Here is a 20032-nt window from a genome sequence, read left to right on the forward strand (position 1 = left end):
ATAAAAAAGAAAGTCATCATCATAATAATGGAAATATTTCCATTCCTATAAAAAGTTTTACAAAACCTTAAAGGGAAAAAAAAAGAAAAAACAAAAAAGAAGAAGAAGCCGGTGTCTGCGAGGTTATAAAGTGGATTTAAATTAGGAACAAGCGCTTTTCCAGCCAGGACGGATCTGGGATGAGTGGGAAGAGCAGAGCTCGGCTGAACGATGCCAGAGCACGCGTGCAGCCCTGCGCAGAGCCGGGAGGCACCCGCAGCATCCCCGCCGCTGCCGCTCGTCCCTCGCAGCTCCGGGATTCTCCCGCACGCATCCAGGGGGCTCGGCGGGATCCCACCTTCCCCGGGCACAGAGGCAGGGACGGGCAGCGGGCAGCTCCAAAACACCCACGGCCAGAGGGGAAGGGTGGGCTCGGCTGAAAGGGGAGGGAGGAGCCCCCTCCAACGGCAACAGCGGCAGAAGCTGCACAAATGGATCGTTAATTACCATTAATTACCATTTCAGACTCGCTGAACCACCGGCTCTGCGTTTTTTGTTCCCCCTTTTATCCAACCACGCACCTTGCGCAGGACAAAGGGAAGGAAACGGAGAATTACAAACGGAGCAACGAATCCCCCTGCCTTCGGCAGGACCATATGGCAACGAGGGTGTATTAATTACCGTGACTTTTAATTAACAATTGCTTCATCTGAAGCAGCAACATTTCCCTGACATCCCCCGGCTCGCCGCTAACCTGGCAGCCCAGCCATCAATCCCGCGTTATTGACATCCATCCCTCCCGCAAACAGCCGCGATCCCGCCGCTTTCCAATTAACACCTCCGCACTCTCTAATTAGCGCAATTAACAGGCTGATGGATGCCCGGAGCTTCCCTGGCAGGGAGGGGGCTCCCACCGCGTGTGCCACGATTCCCGTGGGAATTCCACGCGTGTGCCACCGCCGCGGAGCCTTGCAGAAGGGAAGGATGGACACGGAGCCCGTGGGATTTTGGCAGCAGCAAGAGCAGATGAAGCAGCGATTTCAAACCCCCCCCCAAAAAAACAAAAAAAAAAATCTCCCGAGGAATTTTGGGCCATCCAGGCCCGTGCGAGGCAATGCCACTGCTCCACCTGATCCAAGGACAAGGAATTCCAGTGGGCACTTCCCAGCCCCCCGGGACCTGCTGGAACAGCCACAGCCACATCACGACCTCCTCCGACACCAATTTCGGCAGCTTTCCCTGGTTTTCATCATCCTCGGCACCGCAGCCCTCGGCAGCTCTGTAATTTTGGGCTGCTCTTCGTGGGCCATGCGCGGACTCGGGTCACCTCCTCCCTGCTGTCCCATTTTTTTCCCAAAAATCCCATTTTCCCCCCATTTTTTCCCAAAATTTGCCATTTCTTCAATTTTTTTCCCCAAAAATCCCGTTCCCCCCCCCATTTTTTCCTAAAAATCCCATTTTCCCCCATGTTTTCCCCAGAAATCTTTTTTCCCTCCATTTTTCCCCAAAATTGCCGTTTCCCTCCAGTTTTCCCCAAAAATCCCATTTTTCCCCCCACATTTTTTCACCAAAAAATCCCATTTCCCCCCCATTTGTCTTCCAAAAAATCCCATTTCCCCCCCATTTTTTCCTCCTGGGAGCTCTGCTTTTAACCCCTCTGTGTTCTCAGAGGCTCTCCTCGATCCCCATCCCCAACCCCTGTGGGTTACCTTGCCCTGAGTGTGCCCAGCCACACCCTCCAAGAGCTCCTAAAGCATCGCCCAGCAGGGATGGAGTTGGAATAACAGCGGGAAACACCCCTGGGAAAACTCTCCCTGAGCTGGCACAGCACAGGTGACACCACAAACTGACACCGAGAGGTTCCGAAGGCTGTTCCCACCCTTTCCACCACATCCCAGCTCCAAAGCAATATTCCAGAGCCATCCCAGCTCCAAAGCAATATTCCAGAGCCATCCCAGCTCCAGAGCCGTATTCCAGAGCTGTCCAAGCTCCAGCCTGGCCAGGACACGGAGCCCGCGGCCTCTCCCCTGGGTACCGGCGGATCCCAAAGCAGCACAGACCCAGCAGAGCCCTCAGAAATCTGCAGGATGCACAGCTGGAAGGAGAAGAGGACTCGGGAAAGTTGGATCCCAGGCACTGGATCCGCTCCCAGCTACGGAAAGTTGAGCAACCTGCCCGTCCTGCTCCGGCAGCTCCAGCCTTTAGGAAGTGGCTGTTAATCCTAAAAGGCTTCGCTGGAAGAGAAGCAGCAGCCCAGGATTGCTCCAAGAGTGGCTTTTTACCCTTTAATTAACACATAAACACATGGAAATGTGGAAAGGGGATTAAAATAAAAGTCTGGGGGAGCTGAGCCGAATCCGGAGCATTACTGTAAATTAGAAGATATTTAAGGAACCAGAGACTGGCTAAGCCCAGGCACTGCTTTAATGGGATCTCACCTCTGGGCACTTTCATCTCCCACTTTCATCTCACTCCCAGCAACTTCTTTGGGAAGAGCCAACCTCTGGTGCTTCACCCTCACCCCCTGGCTGTCCTCACCTGCCTCGGTGCCAGCCCAGCCCAGCTACACTCGTGGGCACTGGGGACTGGCAAGGCAGTGAGGAGCCTTCGCTGCTCTATGGGAACCAGGCAGGGATGGCCACAGCGAGGTTCTCCTCCCTCCAAAAATCAGGGATGCTTGGATCAGCTCATCCGAGAGCTGGAGAGCACCTGGAAGCGTGAGGACTCCAGCCTGGGAAGCCCTGGGATTGTTCCTGCGCTCCTGGCAAGCTCCACCTGCTTCCCCAAAACCCGAGCATCCCTTGCTCCCCGGAGCTGCCCTGAGCGCAGCCAACCCCACCCGAGGCATCCCCAGAGGCACCAGTGCCCGCCTGGCACCTCTCCCACTCCTTTCCGAGCTTCCAGGAATACAAACCCCTCCCGGAGCGGGCGTGGGACTGGCTGAGGTGGCCAGACCGGTGCTGGGGCAGCGGAGCTGCTGCTCCATCCCGGAGCGTGCCTGGCACCCACTGCCCCATCCTGCTCCATCCCAGAGCATGCCTGGCACCCGCTGCCCCATCCTGCTCCATCCTGGAGCATGCCTGGCACCCGCTGCCCCATCCTGCTCCATCCTGGAGCGTGCCTGGCACCCACTGCCCCATCCTGGAGCATGCCTGGCACCCACTGCCCCATCCTGCCCCATCCCGGAGCGTGCCTGGCACCCACTGCCCCATCCTGCCCCATCCTGCTCCATCCCAGAGCGTGCCTGGCACCCACTGCCCCATCCTGCTCCATCCCAGAGCGTGCCTGGCACCCACTGCCCCATCCTGCTCCATCCCAGAGCGTGCCTGGCACCCACTGCCCCATCCTGCTCCATCCCAGAGCGTGCCTGGCACCCACTGCCCCATCCTGCTCCATCCCAGAGCGTGCCTGGCACCCACTGCCCCATCCTGCCCCATCCTGCTCCATCCCAGAGCGTGCCGGGCACCCGCTGCCCCATCCTGCCCCATCCTGGAGCGTGCCGGGCACCCGCTGCCCCATCCTGCTCCATTCCAGAACATGCCTGGCACCCACTGCCCCATCCTGCTCCATCCTGGAGCATGCCTGGCACCCGCTGCCCCATCCTGCTCCATCCCGGCTTCCCTCGCTGTGCTCTTGAAAAGATTAAAAAAAAAAAAAAGAAAAGGAACCCCACTCCATCTCATTAAGAAAGTAAACACAAGAGCCGTCTAAGTGTCTAATTAAGCTTCTAATTAGTCCCTGCTTGTTACTAATGCAAATTAGATTACGCCGCTTAACTACAGCATGTCCACAACACCCTTGTTAATTGCGGCCTTTTGAAATTAAATTACTCCCTAATTAGCATATCAAAGCCATTGATTCGGAGCCAGGAAAGATGAGGGCAGGAGGAAGCCTAACGCCAAGTTTTGTTAATCAGGGATGTCTAATTAAATAGTGACGTGGAGCACGGGGCTCCCACCTCGCTGCTCCGGAGCCACCACACGTGGGGACCTGGGGACAGCCCCTGGGTGGGTGCCGGTGGTCTCTGCACCCACCATGGAGCACTGCTGGGTTGGTGGAGCATCCTGTGGGCCAGGGTGCAGCTCCACCAGCCGTGTCCCATCAGGTGGTACCTGTGTCCCAGTGGGTCAGGATGAAGGTTTGGTAGCCATGCCCCGTTAGATTGGGGTGCAGGGCTGGTATCCATGTCCTGGTGGGTCGGGAGGAAGGTTTGGCACCAAAGCCCCATTAGATTGGGATGCAGGTCCCATGCCTGCGTCCCATCGGGCAGGGATGCAGATCCAGCACCTGTGGCCCATTGGGCAGGGATGCAGGTTTGGTACCTGTGGTCCATCAGGCAGGGATGCAGATTTGGTACCTGTATCCCATTGGGCAGGGATGCAGGTTTGGTACCTGTGGCCCATCAGTTTGGGATGCAGATTTGCAGGTTTGGTACCTGTGGCCCATCAGACAGGGATGCAGGTTTGGTACCTGTATCCCATCAGTTTGGGATGCAGATTTGCACGTTTGGTACCTGTATCCCATCAGGCAGGGATGCAGATTTGGTACCTGTGGCCCATCAGACAGGGATGCAGATTTGCAGATTTGGTACCTGTATCCCATCAGTTTGGGATGCAGATTTGCAGGTCTGGTACCCGTGGCCCATCAGACAGGGATGCAGGTTTGGTACCTGCATGAGGTGTGGTTAAAGGTCCAATTCCTGTGACCCACGAGGTTGGGATGCAGGACCAGTACCTGGTGTCCCATCGTGTCAGGATGCAGGTCTGGCACCTCTGCCCCAACAGTTTGGGATGCAGCCCCAGTGCCCAAATCCTGCAGGCTTCCCACTGGGACCAAGGCTGGGGGCACTTCCCAAAATCCAGGAAGCCCCCATGGAGCCACATCGGCCACCGCAGTGCCAGGACCAGCCCTGCATCCCCTAATTCCTCATCCCCCTAAAAACTTGCTTTCCTTCTGCCCAACACAATCCAAACGGGAATGCAGAGATCCCAAATCAGGGCCACCCTGTCCCCAGCCCCCAAAATCCTTGGTGAGCCCACACAGAGCAGGAGAGGCTCCTCAGGGAGCACAGGCAGGGCTGGAAGAGCCTCTCACCCGTCAGACCCCAAACCCAGCTGGGCACAAGAGGTGAGGGGACAGTGCAGGGCACAGGGGAGGTGACACCGGGGTCCTGGAAGAGGTGAGGGGACAGTGCAGGGCACAGGGGAGGTGACACCGAGGTCCTGACACCGAATCACCCCTGAGGGCACTGGACTGGGGGGACACATCCCCTCCCCATCCCTGAGGAGCCCTTGGGTGGGACACCCCCAGCAAATCTCCAACCCAGACCCTTCCCTCAAAGAAACCCAAAACCACCTCTCTGCTCTCAGCTGGGTTATCCCCCAACACCTCCAACCCCAAATTCCCAAGCGGGCATCAAGAACGGAGCCACCAGGGAAGAGACTGGATCCAAAGGCAGAACCACGCCAAGGAGAGTGAAAGTGAAGCCTAATTTTGAAGTTATTTCAATAACTTCCTGAATGACCCAGTTCTTCCCATTTTATAACTTTTCCTGGATTTTTTTTTTTTTTTTTTTTTTGTTTAAAGAGGTGGGAAGGGAGAAAAAAAATAAAGGGATGAAGATTGGAAAAGTTTAATAGAGGGAGAAAAAGTCTATTAAAAAAAAAAAATAAGGCAGGCAGCCCGTCTCAGGGGAAGAGCTGAAATATTAAAGAAAGGAAAATCGCTTCTCCGGCTGCCGAGCCAGGGCAGGAGAATGGAGCAGCTGGAAGAGAAGGAACGGGGCACTTTTAATTGAAAAAAAGGAGATTCAAATGAAATATCCAATATCCCCCGTTAAAGAAAGGAAGAAAGACGGACCTTGGCCGCCGAGAAATTGCGAAAAGCCCCAACTTTTCTCTCTCGGAAGTTATAGGAAAGAGGGATGAGAGAAAGGAAGGGAAAAAAGGTTCTTTCATCCGAGAAGAACTCAGGGGGAATGGAAGATGAGGGCGGGGAGAGACAGAGAGAGAGCGAGCAAGTTTTATTCATTTATTTTATTTTACGAGATGAGTAAAAAATAATATATTTAAAATAAAAAAAAAAAAAAAAAAAAGAAAAGGCCGAGTTTTATAATGTCCCAGTGTTTGGAAGCAGCGGAAGGGAGCGGAGAGGGGGGAAAGCAACGAAGAACAGAAGGGCCGGCTCCAACCACCCGCTGCACGAGCCTCTCTCCCAACGAGATTCAATTAATTGATAACAAGAGGCATCAAATTAATTTTTCAAGGATGTTAGATTTTGATGAAGGAAAAAATCTCTCTGATTTTAATCGGGGCGGCGTTTAAAAGGCATAAATGAATATCCCTTTCTAATCATCTGAGGCGCCGAGGAAGCACCAAGCAGTTAACGTGGAAATTCAAATCGTTTAATTGGGGATGGGGGGGGGGAAAGAGGGGAGGTGGCCGTGGTGGGGGAAGGGGGCCCGGGGTTTTCTTTTTAAAGAGCTTTATGAAGAAATTATTTTTTTAAAAAATTATATTTCTTTCAAGCATCTTCGCTCTCCCTCTCCCCGTCCTTCTCCCAGCCCCGGAACGCAGCCGCACTTGGAAAAACCCATCTCGCAGCTTTTTGCTTTTCAATAGAGACTGTTTCCCAGCACAATCTAATTAACAAAAATGATAATGAAGACGGTGGGGAAAAAATTTCAGAGGGAACAAAATTTAAAAAAAAACAAAAAACCCTCCAAACTCAAACTCCCAGGGAAAAAAAAAGCCAAACTCACGGGATGAGATTCCCACCACGCACAACTCCCATCCACTGCTCTGTGCTTCCGCATGGGATGAGGGTTTTAGGATTTGGGATGAGGTTTCCAGCACAATCCCCCCAAAATCCCATTAAAATAATTGCCAGCAGCTCCCATCGCTGGTGTGGGATAGAGCTTCAAGCAACACCAGTTTTCCAAAGGTTTTTTCCAGCATCTCCCGGTAAATCCCAGCTCGGTTCAAGCCTCTCCCGCACACCCAGTGCCGGGCTCACACCGTTTTTGATGCTCACACGCCGGGGACACATCCCCCTGGTGCAAATCCCACCTGGAATTCCTGCTGCAGCCTCCCACCTGGAGCACACGGAATGCTCCGGCCAAAATCTCCTCCGTGCCCCCCGTTCCCAGCCAGGGTGGTCCCACACCCTCCTTGCAGAGCCTGGCACACCTGAGGAGCAGGAGGCACCTTCCTCTTGGATGGAGGCTCAAGGACAGCAGGGACACGGGAAAATGCCCCAGCTCAGCCTCTGGGAAGGCGAAATTGGAAAAGGGGAGCAACGGGGGAAGCTCTTAAATCAAATTAAACCCCAAACTCCAGGAGCTCCCCGCTCCTCATCCCCTCAGGAGAGGCTGCAAAGGGCAAGGATGGAGCCAGGGAGGAAGAAATGCCCTGGAGAAGGTCAGGGACACTCAGGGATGCCAGCGCTGGGACTCCCACGTCCCACCCCGAGCGAAATTTTCCAGCCGAGTTCACGGGAAACCACGACTGGAAGTGGCTGAAAGTCTCTCCTGGCCTTCAAATAATCCAGAGGGGAAGAAAAAACAGGCATGGTACCTATGGAGCAGGAGGGAGGAACTCGGATGCCACAAGTTTTCCCAGACTCCGTCGTGTCTGTGCAAAAATTCATCCGGAAAAGGCTCTGGCTGATGCGCTCCCCGATGCTTTCCACGGCAAATCCCATTTCCATGCAGGAAGAGGCCTGGTTTCCATCCAGAATTTATGCTGCTCATGAGGAGGGAGAAGAAAAAAGGCAGTGGGGGCGAGAACTATCCTTAGGCATTTTCAAACTCCTGGTCTGAAGTCCATTTTTGTTCTCATCCCGATCGGAGGCAGCGTGACCCGAGGCCGGCTCCGTCTCGCAGCCCTGCCAGAGCCCAGCTCCACACTTCCAAACAGCTTCCCTGATTTTATTCCTGCACAGCTTGGCTTCTCCATGCTTCTTTCAGCATCTCCTGGTTTTTCCGGGCACCTGCCACCCCCACGGAGCAAATGCAGCCCCGCAGACGAGCACGGCTCCCGACAGCTCGGCTGGGAACAACCCCGGAGATTTCTCCACTAAAATCTGGGAAGCAGCGTGTTCAGCAAGGCTGTGCTGGGATCCTGCTCTGGGAATGCTGCAGGATGCCCACGGAGGGGAGTGGGATGCTGCCTTTAATCTTGGAGGTGTTGGGAAGAGAGCACGAGAGGCAGGAGCAACCCTTGGCTGCGGGAAGCGCTTCCCACCGGGAGCCCGTGCTGAAGGCAGAAGGTCACCAGGGTGCCCTTCTTGGTGTCACCTGGGTGAGCCACGTCCAGCCACCACGTCCTCTTCCCAGGAACGTCCTTTTCCCAGGAATGTTCTCTTCCCAGGAACGTCCTCTTCCCAGGAACGTCCCCCTCTGTGGCTCTTCCATGGGGAACCCGGGAGGCGCCGCCCGGCCCAGCGCGGGTGGATCCTGCAGGGATGGCAGCAAACCTCTGCCACGGCTCCAGCGTCCCTCTGGATGCCAGCCTGGCACACAGGGAAGGGATCTGGTCCCACAGCACTGCTCCTGGCATTCCCAGGTCGTGTTGATCCATCCAGGCTCCCGGGAATCCCCCCAGCTCACGGCGTCTTCCCGAGCCCAGCACATCCCTGCTGGAGTGGGACAGAGCTGGGGAAGGGGACGGCAAATCCATGGCCTGCACCCCTGCTCGTCCCAGGCAGCTCTTCCTCCTGGGAATGGTGAGATCCTGAAGCCCAGCTTCAGGGCGTCCTGGCCCCCAGGTGGCTGCTGCTGCTCCGGCTCGGTGGCCAAGGAAGCCCCTGGCACCATCCCAGAGCGCCGTGCAAATCCCAGGGATTGCTCCTGGGAACTGGGCTCCCTCCACCCCTCCTAAAAATAACCCCCATCCTTTAAAAACATTAAGGAACGATTCACCAGCTGCTGCCACCCTCCTGCATTCCTGGGGTCCTGTGAGCACCCCGGGGTGCTGGGGCAAGAGGGGCTCGGGGTCCCCGTGCCCACCTGGCTCCCAGCGTGTTCCCTGCCTGAGCAGGACTCGCCACCGCACAACTGGAAGCAGCTTTTTTAGGGGAGATCCCAAAATCTCCCAGCTGAGGGCTCTGGCATGGGGTCAGGGGTGAGGGTGCCCACCTCGGGCTGGGTGCCCACCCTGTGGGTGTCACCTTTGTCCCACGGCAGCCACAGCACAGCCCCCGATCCCCGCGGGAGCTGCTCTGGTCACATCCTCTTCCCGCATCTCCTGCGAGACAGGGGCACACAGAACTGTCCCCACGCTGTCCCTGCGTGGGCACAGAGCGCTGGGATCACCCAGTGCAGGACACGGTGCCACAGGGGCTGTCACAGGCAGGCCACCAAGCCTGGGGATGTCCCCCGTTGTCCCCAGACCAAAAATCATCACGTCGTGGTGAGGGAAGGCAACAACACCGGGAGACAGAATCAGACAAGCTGTGAAGAGCTGGGGACACCAAATCCCTCAGGGACGTGAGCCACATCCCTGGCCCGTGTCCCCCGTGTGCTCTCCAGCCCCAGCACGGTCCTGCCCACTGCCAGGAGTTTTCAAGCCTGTTATTATTCCAAACCTCCAGATAAACCCAGCAGTTTGTGCTCGCTCCCACAGCGACTCCCAGGGCGTTGGGAAGGAGCCAGGCTGCAGTGGAAGGAGCTGCGTGTCCCCTCTGAGGGGACAGGGCTCTGTCCCTCCATCCTTTTCCCAGAGGGATGGGCACGGCCCTGCCTCCTCCAGCAGTTCCATCCCAAATTTACAGCTGGGAATTCAGCAGCAGCAGCGCTCCCAACACATCCCCTGCTCCGGCACGCTGGGGACACGAGGGACCAGACCCAGCAGCACCCCCAAACCACTCCCTGACCTGCCAAACTCCCCCCCACTGCATTCCCAAACGGAGCAGACTCTTCCTCAGGGAGGATTTGAAACCCCCAGCCCCACAGAGCAGGGGGATGACCCCAGCATTCCTCCTTTTCAGGCACAGCCCCCAGTGCCGGTGTTGGAGCCACTGGAAAACACTGGAAAACACTGGGAAAAAGTGGCTGCAGGAATGAGGAGGAGTTTGATCCACGGACAGGGCTGCTCTGACAGCTCCAAAGCCTGACCCAGATTTGGAGCCACGGCTCCACTTCCCAGGGAAAATGGAATTTGTTCTGTGGGAGCCCACCAGAATGAAGGGAAAGACTTCCAGGGATTTGGGAGCAGGCCCTGCCATGCATCCTTGTCTGAATAAAAGCTGGGTTAAAAGGAGAAGTGGGAATCACCCAGACAGGGCTGTGGGCTGCACCTGGAGGGTCCCGAGCATCCCTCAGGATGCTGAGCCCAGCCCTGAGACCCCTCCCGTGGGAAAGGGCCGAGCTGGACCCCGCAGCCCCCGGCACTTCGGGTTTGATTTTGGGAAAGCCAAATCCCAGCTCCAGCCCAAAGCCTGCTCCTGTCACTGTGGAAAAAGGGGATGGGGTGAGGATGGAGCGAAGGCCGTGCCGTGCCAGGGGGTGAAGCTCAGCCAGAAATCCCTTCCCGGGGTTTCTCTGGCACGCTCACACTCCCACCTCTCACGGGATGGATTTTTGGACATTTCCCTTCCCCTCTTTCTCTCGAGAGCACATTGAGGGAATCTCCCTTCCCCACTATGCACAAAAAGCCAAAATTGCAGAGTTCTGCCCCGATTCTTCCCCTCCTTCACCTCCATGGGGGAACAAGGGCTCTGCTGCCCCAACCCCTGCAGGCCCCCTACAAAAATCTCTGGGGCCAGAGGACAGGAATGGGTCCTGCCGAGAGACAGAACTGAGGAGGAGAAGCCAGGCCGTGAGTTCCCAGAGGCTGAGACAAGCTGGGAGCAGTGGGATGAGCAGGAGCATCACCCTCCTCCTCCTCCTCCTCCTCCTCCTCACCCCCCAGCCCCAGCTTTACCCACCCAGCAGGTGGCAAGGGCCCCTTCTGTTCCCCACATGAGGAATTCCTGCTGAGTTTGAGGGTTTGATTTATTAATGGGGGACATTTGTGGCAGCCTGGCTCCCCAAACCCCGCTCGGGCAGAGCTGAGCCCCAGGGCAGGGCAGGGCAGCAGGGGATGGGAATGGGGATGGGAATGGAAAATGGGAATGGGGATGGGGATGGGAATGGGATGGGAATGGAAAATGGAATGGGGATGGGAATGGGGATGGGAATGGGAATGGAAAATGGGGATGGGAAATGGGAATGGGGATGGGAATGGGAAATGGGAAGGGGAATGAGAAATGGGAAGGGGAATGAGAAATGGGAATGGGAAATGGGAAGGGGAATGGGAAATGAAATGGAAATGGGAATGGGAAATGGGAATGGGAATGGGAATGGGATGGGAATAGGATGGGAATGGGAAATGGGAATGGGGACAGGGATGGGAATGGGAAATGGAAATGGGAATGGGAAATGGGAATGGGGATGGGAATGGGAAATGGGAAATGGGAAGGGGAATGAGAAATGGGAATGGGAAATGGGATGGGAAATGGGAATGGGAAATGGGAATGGGAATGGGAAATGGGAATGGGAATGGGAAATGGGAATGGGAAATGGGAAGGGGAAATGGGAAGGGGAAATGGGAAGGGGAAATGGGAAGGGGAAATGGGAAGGGGAAATGGGAAGGGGAAATGGGAAATGGGAATGGAAAATGGGAAATGGGAAGGGGAATGGGAAATGGGAATGAGAAATGGGAATGGGGATGGGAAATGGGAATGGGGAGACCCCGCCCTGCCCACAAACCCAACCCCATCCCAGCAGGACCCTGCTGCAGAAATGCAGGATAAAAATCCATCCAGGAAGCTGCAGGGAAGGCAGGTTGGGGTGTAAAGGAGAAATGCAAATTCTCAGGAAATAATCCCAGAGAAAGGCAAAGCTGGAGACTTTCATAATCCCACCTGAATCCACCTCGATAAAAATCCAAGGGTTTGCAGCTCTGCCCGGCCCAGCACATTTCCAAAATTAACATTTCCTGCCTCAAAAGGTACAGGACACTTCTCCCCATGCCTTTATTTGCTCTTCTGTTTTTAACAGGCCCGGTGATGTTCTGTTCCTCTTCCCCATCCAAGTTACCCACGCTCAGGGAATTTCCCTCCCACTGCCAGGTCTGGCAGCATCCCCGAGGAAGGAACAACCTGCTGGGTGCCAGAAACCCTCCTGGGGGCACAGAGCTCCTCAGCACCTCCCTCCCTGCTGGGACAAGGGACACAGCCTGGCACCCAGAGGGGACACGGGAGCGCTCTTCTCCCTGTCAGTATTCCTGTCCAGATCCAGCCCAAAACTCTGGATCCTCAACGAGGAATTTCAGCTCTGCCAGCTATTTCCTGCCACAAGTTGTCCCCTCAGCCGGGGTGGCTCCTCCAAGCCTGTCGTGCCCACCCTGAGCCCCAAAAGCTTTTACTGAGGCTGCAGTGGGGCTCCTTCCCCCCATCCTGGGATGTCCCCTGGCATCTCTGCCATCCCTGCCATTCCCTGCCATCCCTGCCATCCCTGGAATTTCACTGCCATCCCTGCCATTCCCTGCCATCCCTGGAATTTCACTGCCATCCCTGCCATTCCTGCCAGGCACTCCCTGCCCCCAGGAGCTGGAGGTGAAGAATCAGGAGCTGAGGAAGCCCCAGGTCCCTGCAGGCTGTGGGGTCCCTCCTGCTCCAGCAGCACCCTCCCAGCAGCTCCAGGAGCGTGGGCACAAAGCGGGATGGTCCCTGCTGGAACCCCCATCCCCAGGGATCCCCGTGATCCCGGCACGGGATGGGAGGCACCGGCGGAGCTGTGAGCCTGGCACCAGCTCCAGGAGCACCAGCAGGAGGGCACTGAGGGCACATCCCCACTCCCAGGCGTGGCAGACACCCGGGACAGGCAGGAATCTGAATCCAAGGAGCCTCCAGATGGAAGGAACTGCTGGGAACGCGGGATCCCAGCTCATCCCTCGCTCCACAGCACAATCCTGGCCTCCAAGCTCAAGCCCTCCTCCACTGTTCCCTCTTTTCCCAATCCCTGACAGCTCCTCCAAGGTGCTCCCATCCTCATCCAGCTCCCAGACTCACAGTAAGCAGCGAAAGGAAAATCACCCAGCGAAAATCTACAGGTTGTGGAATACAGCAGGACTTGGAGAAAGCAAGGGAAGGGTTTGGGATCAGAGCCGACAGATCCCGAGGGAAGCTGGCAGTGGGATGCTCAGCCAGGAACCTGGAATGGCAGCGATTCTGTGCCTTTAGCAGCCTTGGAGCAGTGAAATCCCTGTGGATAAGCCCAGCTCTGGCCAAGGGCTGCTCCAAGGAGTTGTTCCTGAGCACCTGCTCCAGGCCCAGCCTCGGCTCCATGGCTGTGGCAGCAGGAGCAGCAGCTCCCTGAGCTGCCAACCACAACCTGCACAGCACCCAGGGCACAAACCCATCCCACCGGGGCTTCCTCCTCTTCCTTTTCCTCCTCCTCCTCCTCCTCCTCCTGCTCCAGCCAGGGCCACCCCGGTGCTCCCCAGCCCCACCTGCCCATTCCAGCTCTGGAAGAGTTTTCCCAACGAGGCAGAAAAAAACACTTCCAAATCACCACCAAATAATGTTTTTTTTTCCTCCTCTATCACCTTAATTTTTTTTGGTGCACTTTCCCACAGATTTGAAAGGAATCTCCCATCAAACCATTTTATACCATTTTATTACCCCGACTTCCACCTCTGATAAACCCAGCGCAGAGCCCCGAGCAGGGCAAGGTGAGATTTCCTCCACATCCACCCTCTGCTCCTTCTTCTCCCAGGAAAAGCCCCTGGTTTTGCTGCTGGCCTGGCTCTAGAGGCCAGGAGGAGGGACAGCTCCCTCTGCCCACGCTGCCAGCAGCCGCTGCCAACTTCCAGGGCACGGAGCCACCGGGAAGTGTCACCGGGGCCGGCAGCAGATCCCTGCACCAGAGAGAGCTCGGCACAACAGGCTGCAGACACGGCCTGGCTTTTCCTTAAAAATAAAATAAACCCCGGGAGGAAGGATCCAGACTCAGGCCAGGCTCCTTTCCCTGCCCATCCCGGTGCCAACCCCGTGCCCGTGGCGCAGGGATCCCTTCATGATTCCCTGCAGCTCGTCCCTGCTCCAGCAGGATCCCTGCAAAACAAATTCGGAGCTCTCCTCGCCTCCTCCTCTGCTTCTCCTGCCTCTCCCCTCTCTCCCTTTTCCCTGATGCCATTCCACTTCCAAACACGTTCTTGTCACGGGCAGCCGGATCATCGCAGCGCGTTCCGCGCTGGAGCCTCGCCCGAGCCGTGCCAAGAGCCGTTTAAATTAGGAAAACTTTGCAAAAAACAAAAACAAACCCTCAAGCGGCGTCTTGGCTGGATTTCACCTCCCAAACACTTGGAGAGGGGGGGAAGGAAAAAAAAAAAAAAAAAAAAAAAATTAGGAAGTTTTTCAAGCTGTGCCCGGCCCCATCTTGATCTACGAGTTCTGTTTGACTTGAAAAGGTGCAGCAGCACAAGGAGGTTTTGTAAGAGATAAAATGGGTGCAAGTCCTTGCCCTGAGCTGGCCCGGGAGCCAGTGCTGCTGGCACAGCCCCACGGCCACTCGGGGGGCTCTGGGGCCACCCCGAGTGTCACCAGCTCCGTGCCCCAGCCCCTGGGGTTATTTCCCAGCCAGCTGCTCCCCCTGAGTTTCAATCAGGTGCATCCAGAAGCGGCTGACGGAGGAGTTTTACACCTTCCCAGGCAAACACATGGAAATTCCAGGCTCTGAGTGGTTTTATTTTCACTCTTTTTCCTTCCCTCTCCTGCTCTGAGGGGAGATGCCCATGGAGCTCTGCACCCTGCAGGATCCCTCCGGCCGTGCTGCAGGAGCTGCAAACCACAGAGGAAGGGACAGGAAATTTTCACCTTCCCACTTCCACAAGTGGCAGCGGGGTCATTTCGGGAGCAGAGCAAAAAACCCAGGGTGGCCCTGGAGGAGGAGGAGGAGGTGGGATCCCCTCCTGCACCCAGAAATGGGGAGCAACCTCTGGAGACCCCAAACCCACCTGCCAGCCCCATCCCAGCGCTCTGCCGGGCTTCAAAGCCACGGGGATGAAGGGGAAAAAAAAAACCAAAAAAACCATCACAGCCCTCCCTTCCTGAAATAATTTCCCCAAATCCTTCAGGCTCCCAAACCCCACCACTGAGGGGAAAGGCAAGGAGCCATAAATGTGTATGAGTTATAAACCCAGGGACCTCCGGGCTTCTCCTCCCGCCTTTCCCCGGTGGGAAGAATGAGCCCGTTCCCCTTGCCCCCCACCTTGCTGCCACAAAGGCAATCCCAGCCCCAAAGTCTCCCCGCCGGACCGACAAGAAAAGAGGAAAAAAGGGGTGGATGGGGGGGGTTGGGGGAAAAAAAAAAATTAAAAAAAAAAAAAAAATCAAAGGAGAGAAAACCCTGAAAGCCAGAGCCCCCCGGCCCCTCCCCAGCCCCACAGCGAGACACAAACATCAGCAGACTCAAAGCATCCCCGAGCCAGCGGCGGAAAAGAAAAGCTCCCGGGCTCTCCGGGCAGCAACTTCACAACTGAGTGCACTCGCATTCCTGCCGGGCTATTAGCAGAGAAAGGCCGAGGGCCCGAGGAGATATTTTAGTGTCACTTGGTTTTGTACATTGCACTGATTTGTTTTGTTGTTGTTGTTGTTTTCCGATTGCTCCCTGCTCTTCCCCTTTCCGAAGGGGATGTAAAACCTACAGCTGCCTGGTTTCCAGGCAGGACAGCGGGGCTGGGCACGGATTTTACAGATATTTTGGTTATTATCTGTTTCTCCAGCCCCCTCCCCACCTCCCCCAGCAGCAAGTTTAATCCGTTTGATTCCACCTCGCTCCGTTTGCTCAGCCTTTCCCCCCTCCCCAGCCTTCGCCTCCTCCTTCCCTGACCCCGCTGGGCGACGCATCCCGGGCTGCAGGGGTTGGCAGGGGGATTTTCCACACCGATCCCCTTCTCCTGCACTTCTCCCCCCCATCAAACCCAACTTTGTGCTGCTTGGATTTTGTATTTTACCTGCCAGCGATGCTCGATCCACCCGGGAACGGACGCACCCCACATGGAGAATCCCGTTAAAAAAGGGGATGTGGGATGGGGGAGATCCACAAAAAAAAAAAAAAAAAAAAAAAAAAAAAAAAAAACCAACAAAAAGATAAAAAAATAACAACACCCCCAACAAATAATAAATTAAAATTCCACGTCAAAATAAACGGGGAGCAGCTCAAAGCAGCAGCTCCCAGCAGCATTTCTGGGAGATCCCAGGAGCAGAGGGATCTGATCCACAGCCCCCAGTCCCACACCACAAAGGGCAGGAGAAGCCGGAGCCTCCCAGAGCTCCACGGCCCTGACAAAGCTGCCTGGTTTGGCACAGGGAATTCTACCCCTTCTCCCCCACATTTTCCCCTTTCCCAGTTCGATTTAAGCGACCTGAAGGAGAAAAAAATTAAATAAAAAGGGGGAGAGCAGAATAATTTTTCCAACCCTGATTATTTCCTCCACCCACCCGCTCCTGGAGCTTGTTAGATTTATTTTTGATGGACTTTTAAGGTGGGGTGGCAATTTAAAAAAAAAAATGTAAATCCTTAATTTAGAGTTAAGATTTTGGAAAAGCCTGAGACTTTGCTGTGTTTTAATGGAGGATATGGAGAGGCATGAAAGGGAACACATCCCTGCCGACACCCGGGACCGGGTCATGCCGCCTGCGTGAGACACACGTTGGGTTGATTTAACATCAAATCCCTGCTCTCCACGGAACCTATTCCCCGTGTAAAATTTTAACACACCAGCAGAAATTTGTAAAAGTAAATCCTCCTTCTGGTTTGGGTTAAAAACAACCCAACCTTTTAATGCAGAAACTAATAACAATTTTATTGTCTGCCCCACAGCTTTACGACGCTGGTGGAGAAGTGAGGTCTTAATCCGATGGAAGTTGGGGTGGAGGGTGGGAAAAGGAAAATCTTGGGGTATCAAGTGATGGGGAGGGAAGAGCTGCCTGAAGCTGAGGAGCGATCCCAGGCAGGAATTCGGACACAAATTCCTCCAGGACTATATTAAGAGCAGCAGAAAAAAGAAAAAAAAAAATAATCTCAGCACAAGTTTTCCGTGCGGGCACTTCCCAGCCATGACTCCCGGCAAAGTGGGGTTGGTGAATTATTCCCGCTTTCTCCTCCGCACATTTTTCATTTGTATTAAAAAGTGCACAAGAGGGAGAGAGGGGGAGACACACGGCCCTTGGCTTGTTTGCGTTTTAAACGGGGTAAGAGAAACCAGCGTCGCTCCCAAACGGAAAAAGAAAACCCAATTACGCTCCACTTGTTCTCTCCCATCCACACCTCCGAACGCGCCTGCCAACTCAAAGCAGATTTCCTACACCCAAAGAAACATCCAGAGCCATCCGCGGCTCTTGCCGAAGTGCCCTTTCCTCCCGGAGAGGGGGAGAGGGGAGAGCAGACAGAGGCGCGTTTGTTTATCCCACGGAGCGGGGAGAGGCAGCCGGCAAGAATGGAAATAAATCCCTGAACTTTGCCAGCGCCGGGAGAGCATCGACACGGCGGCGGGCGCGGCGGTGGGAAGGGGATGCTGCCGGAGGCTGATCCGGGGGTCCGGCTGAGCCAGCAGGCGCTGTCTGCCCGGGAATTTCGGAACTCCCAGAAGACGATGCTCCGTAATAAAAACTCTTCCCGAACGCGTTATCGCTGCCGGGACCATCAGCAGCCGCTGCCGGCAGCGTCCCCGCTGAGCTCCCGCGGCATCGCGTCCGGCTTAGAGAGATCCCCCCCCCAAAATCCTTGGAAAAACCCCCCCAAACCTCTCTCCCCGTCCAAACAAAGGCGCAAGGAACCCCCGCAAACTTTACAACGCAAGCACGGGTGAGCCGCGGGGCAGCCGGCTGCCGTCAGCCCCTCCGGAATCCAAACCTGCGGGGGTTTCTCGGGAATATTCTCCAGCTCCATCCGAAGCCGTGCCTCGTCCTCCTCTCCCTCACCTTGCGCTCTGGGTTAGGGTTTTGGAAGCGGCGCCGGATTTTCCCAGGGCGCTGCGGGAGCGGCGGCCGGGCTGGCTGCAGGTTGTCGGGGACGGCGGCGGCTGCTGCTTCTCCCAGGAATTGCAAAACTTGGGGCAGACTTAGGGATTTCTCTCCAAGGAGGGAATCACACCCCCGGGCCCAAGCAGCGGCGGGTCGAGGCTGAGTTAAAATGTGATGGACGAGGGGAAAAAAAGGAGGGGGGAACCCACCCGAGCCCTCCAGCAGCCGGAATTAAACCAAAACTGCCGGAAAGAAAGGAAAAGATGGGGAGGAAATGGGAAGCACCAACAAAGGGAGCGCTGGGGCGGCTGCAGGGCAGGGACGGCCGAGCCCCCCCTCCCCTACCCCCACCCCGGTGCGCTGCCCCCTCGGGGGGTGCGGGACCCCCGAAACGCCGGAGCGGAGGCGGGTCCGGATCCGGCACCGGCGGCGCGGCTGTGCCGGCGGCAGCGCAACTTTCCCGGGGCTCGCCCCCCCCCTCGCCGAGGGGGCCGCGACCCCCCAGCCCCCCTCCCGGCCGCCCAAACGCCTCGGGGGCGGCGGCGACCCCCGCGCCCGCCCGCAGCCGCCCGCAGCCCGCACGCACCGGGACCCCCGCGCTGCTTGGGGCGCGGCGAGCGCGGGGAACCCCCCGCACCCCTCCACCCCACCGGGAGCTCCGCAGCGCGGAACGCCCCCAGCCCCGAAGCCCTCGGTGCCCCCCGCGGCCCGGCCCGCCCGCACCCCCGGCTCCCCCAGCGCCGGCCCCGCTCCCTTTGTCCGGGCGCCGTAACAAAACTTCCGAGCGCGGCGCGGCCGAGCGCGGGGCACGGCCCCGCCGGGGGCAGCGAGGGGACGCGGGGGGCGAGGCGGCCCGCGCCCCCCGCACCTGCCGGGGGGTCCCGCCCCGCGCCCCCCTCCCCGGGGGGACACCGCGGAGCCCCCGCGCCGCTCGCACCCACCTGGTCGCGCCGATGGCCGCGCTCCGGGGCGGGCATGAGCCGCGCCGCCGCTTCCCCCGGCAGCGCAGCGCTCCCGCAGCGGCACCTTCCCCAAACTTGGACGGGGCGGGCGCGGCGGGGCCGGAGGAGCTCAGAGGCGGCGCGGCATGGCCGGGGCCGGCGGCGGGGCTCGCTCCGCTCGGAGCGGGGCTGGGCAGCCGGGGCCGGCCGGGCCGTGGCCGCGCTCAGGTCCGGCTCGGCGCGGCGGCGGCGCGGGCGCGGCGGCGGCGCGGGGCGGGCGCCGGCCGCCCTACCATAGTTCCTCTAAAGCAGGTGCAGCCGCTTTCCCCGCCCGAGCATCCCCCCACCCCACGCCGCCCCCCGCTCGCTCGGGGGAGTTGGTTTATTTATTTTTTTTTTTTTGGGGGGGGGTCACCCCTGCTGGTGGGAGCACCCCGCTGGATGGAGCCTCCTCCCCCCCCATCACCATCACCATCACCACCCCACCCCCCCGCGTCGCCGTTCTTGGTGCCCCCACCACGCCGCGTTTTGCTCATTAATGCTTGCGCTAATTGGTTTCTGCCGCCTTCGGTCCCAGGCGCGCAGAGAAGATGCGGGTTTCGGGAAGGGGGAGAACGGCGGGGAAACTGAGGCACGGGGGGAGTGGGGACACGGCTCCGGGCGCTCCGTGGAATCCCAGGATCGGCCGGGTGGGGAAAGGACACGCGAAACATGGAGTTGAACGCGCGGGGCAGAGGCGGGACAGGGGCGCTGAGCCCCGTTTGACGCTGGGAACAGCGAACGGCTGAGCTGTGACCCCCACACCTCCAATTCCGCTCCGTGACACCCCCGGTGACACCCCCGGTGACACCCCCGGCGACACCCCGACATCCTGTCCTGCTGGGAGAGCAGAGCCGTGTCAGGGTGCTGCACCCAAACCAGCCCCGAAATATCTGCAGAGAGGCCCCAAAGCTCCGTGAGGGGTCCGGACCCAACCCAGCAGCCAGGGGCTGCTCCCAAAGCTCTCCCAGCACTGGGGATACGGGCAGGGGGACACAGCTGGAGCCGAGGAGGGACCGGCCCAGCCTTGCCACTGCCTCCGAGTTTGGGGGTGAATTCCCACC

General features: G+C 57.5%; 1 protein-coding gene across 2 annotated transcripts in view; it reads right to left on the bottom strand.

Moving 5' to 3' along the window:
- The window catches only part of FOXP4 (forkhead box P4), a 61548-nt gene extending 42517 nt beyond the window's left edge, over window positions 1-19031 (bottom strand). For both annotated transcript variants that reach the window (XM_077789076.1, XM_021542632.2), the window contains exon 1: window positions 18930-19031. The gene's annotated coding sequence lies outside the window, so the exon portion shown is untranslated. The remainder of the gene's footprint in view (window positions 1-18929) is intronic.
- Window positions 19032-20032: the final 1001 nt, after the last annotated feature.

Source organism: Lonchura striata, chromosome 30, assembly GCF_046129695.1.
Source record: "Lonchura striata isolate bLonStr1 chromosome 30, bLonStr1.mat, whole genome shotgun sequence".
Lineage (NCBI taxonomy): Eukaryota > Metazoa > Chordata > Aves > Passeriformes > Estrildidae > Lonchura > Lonchura striata.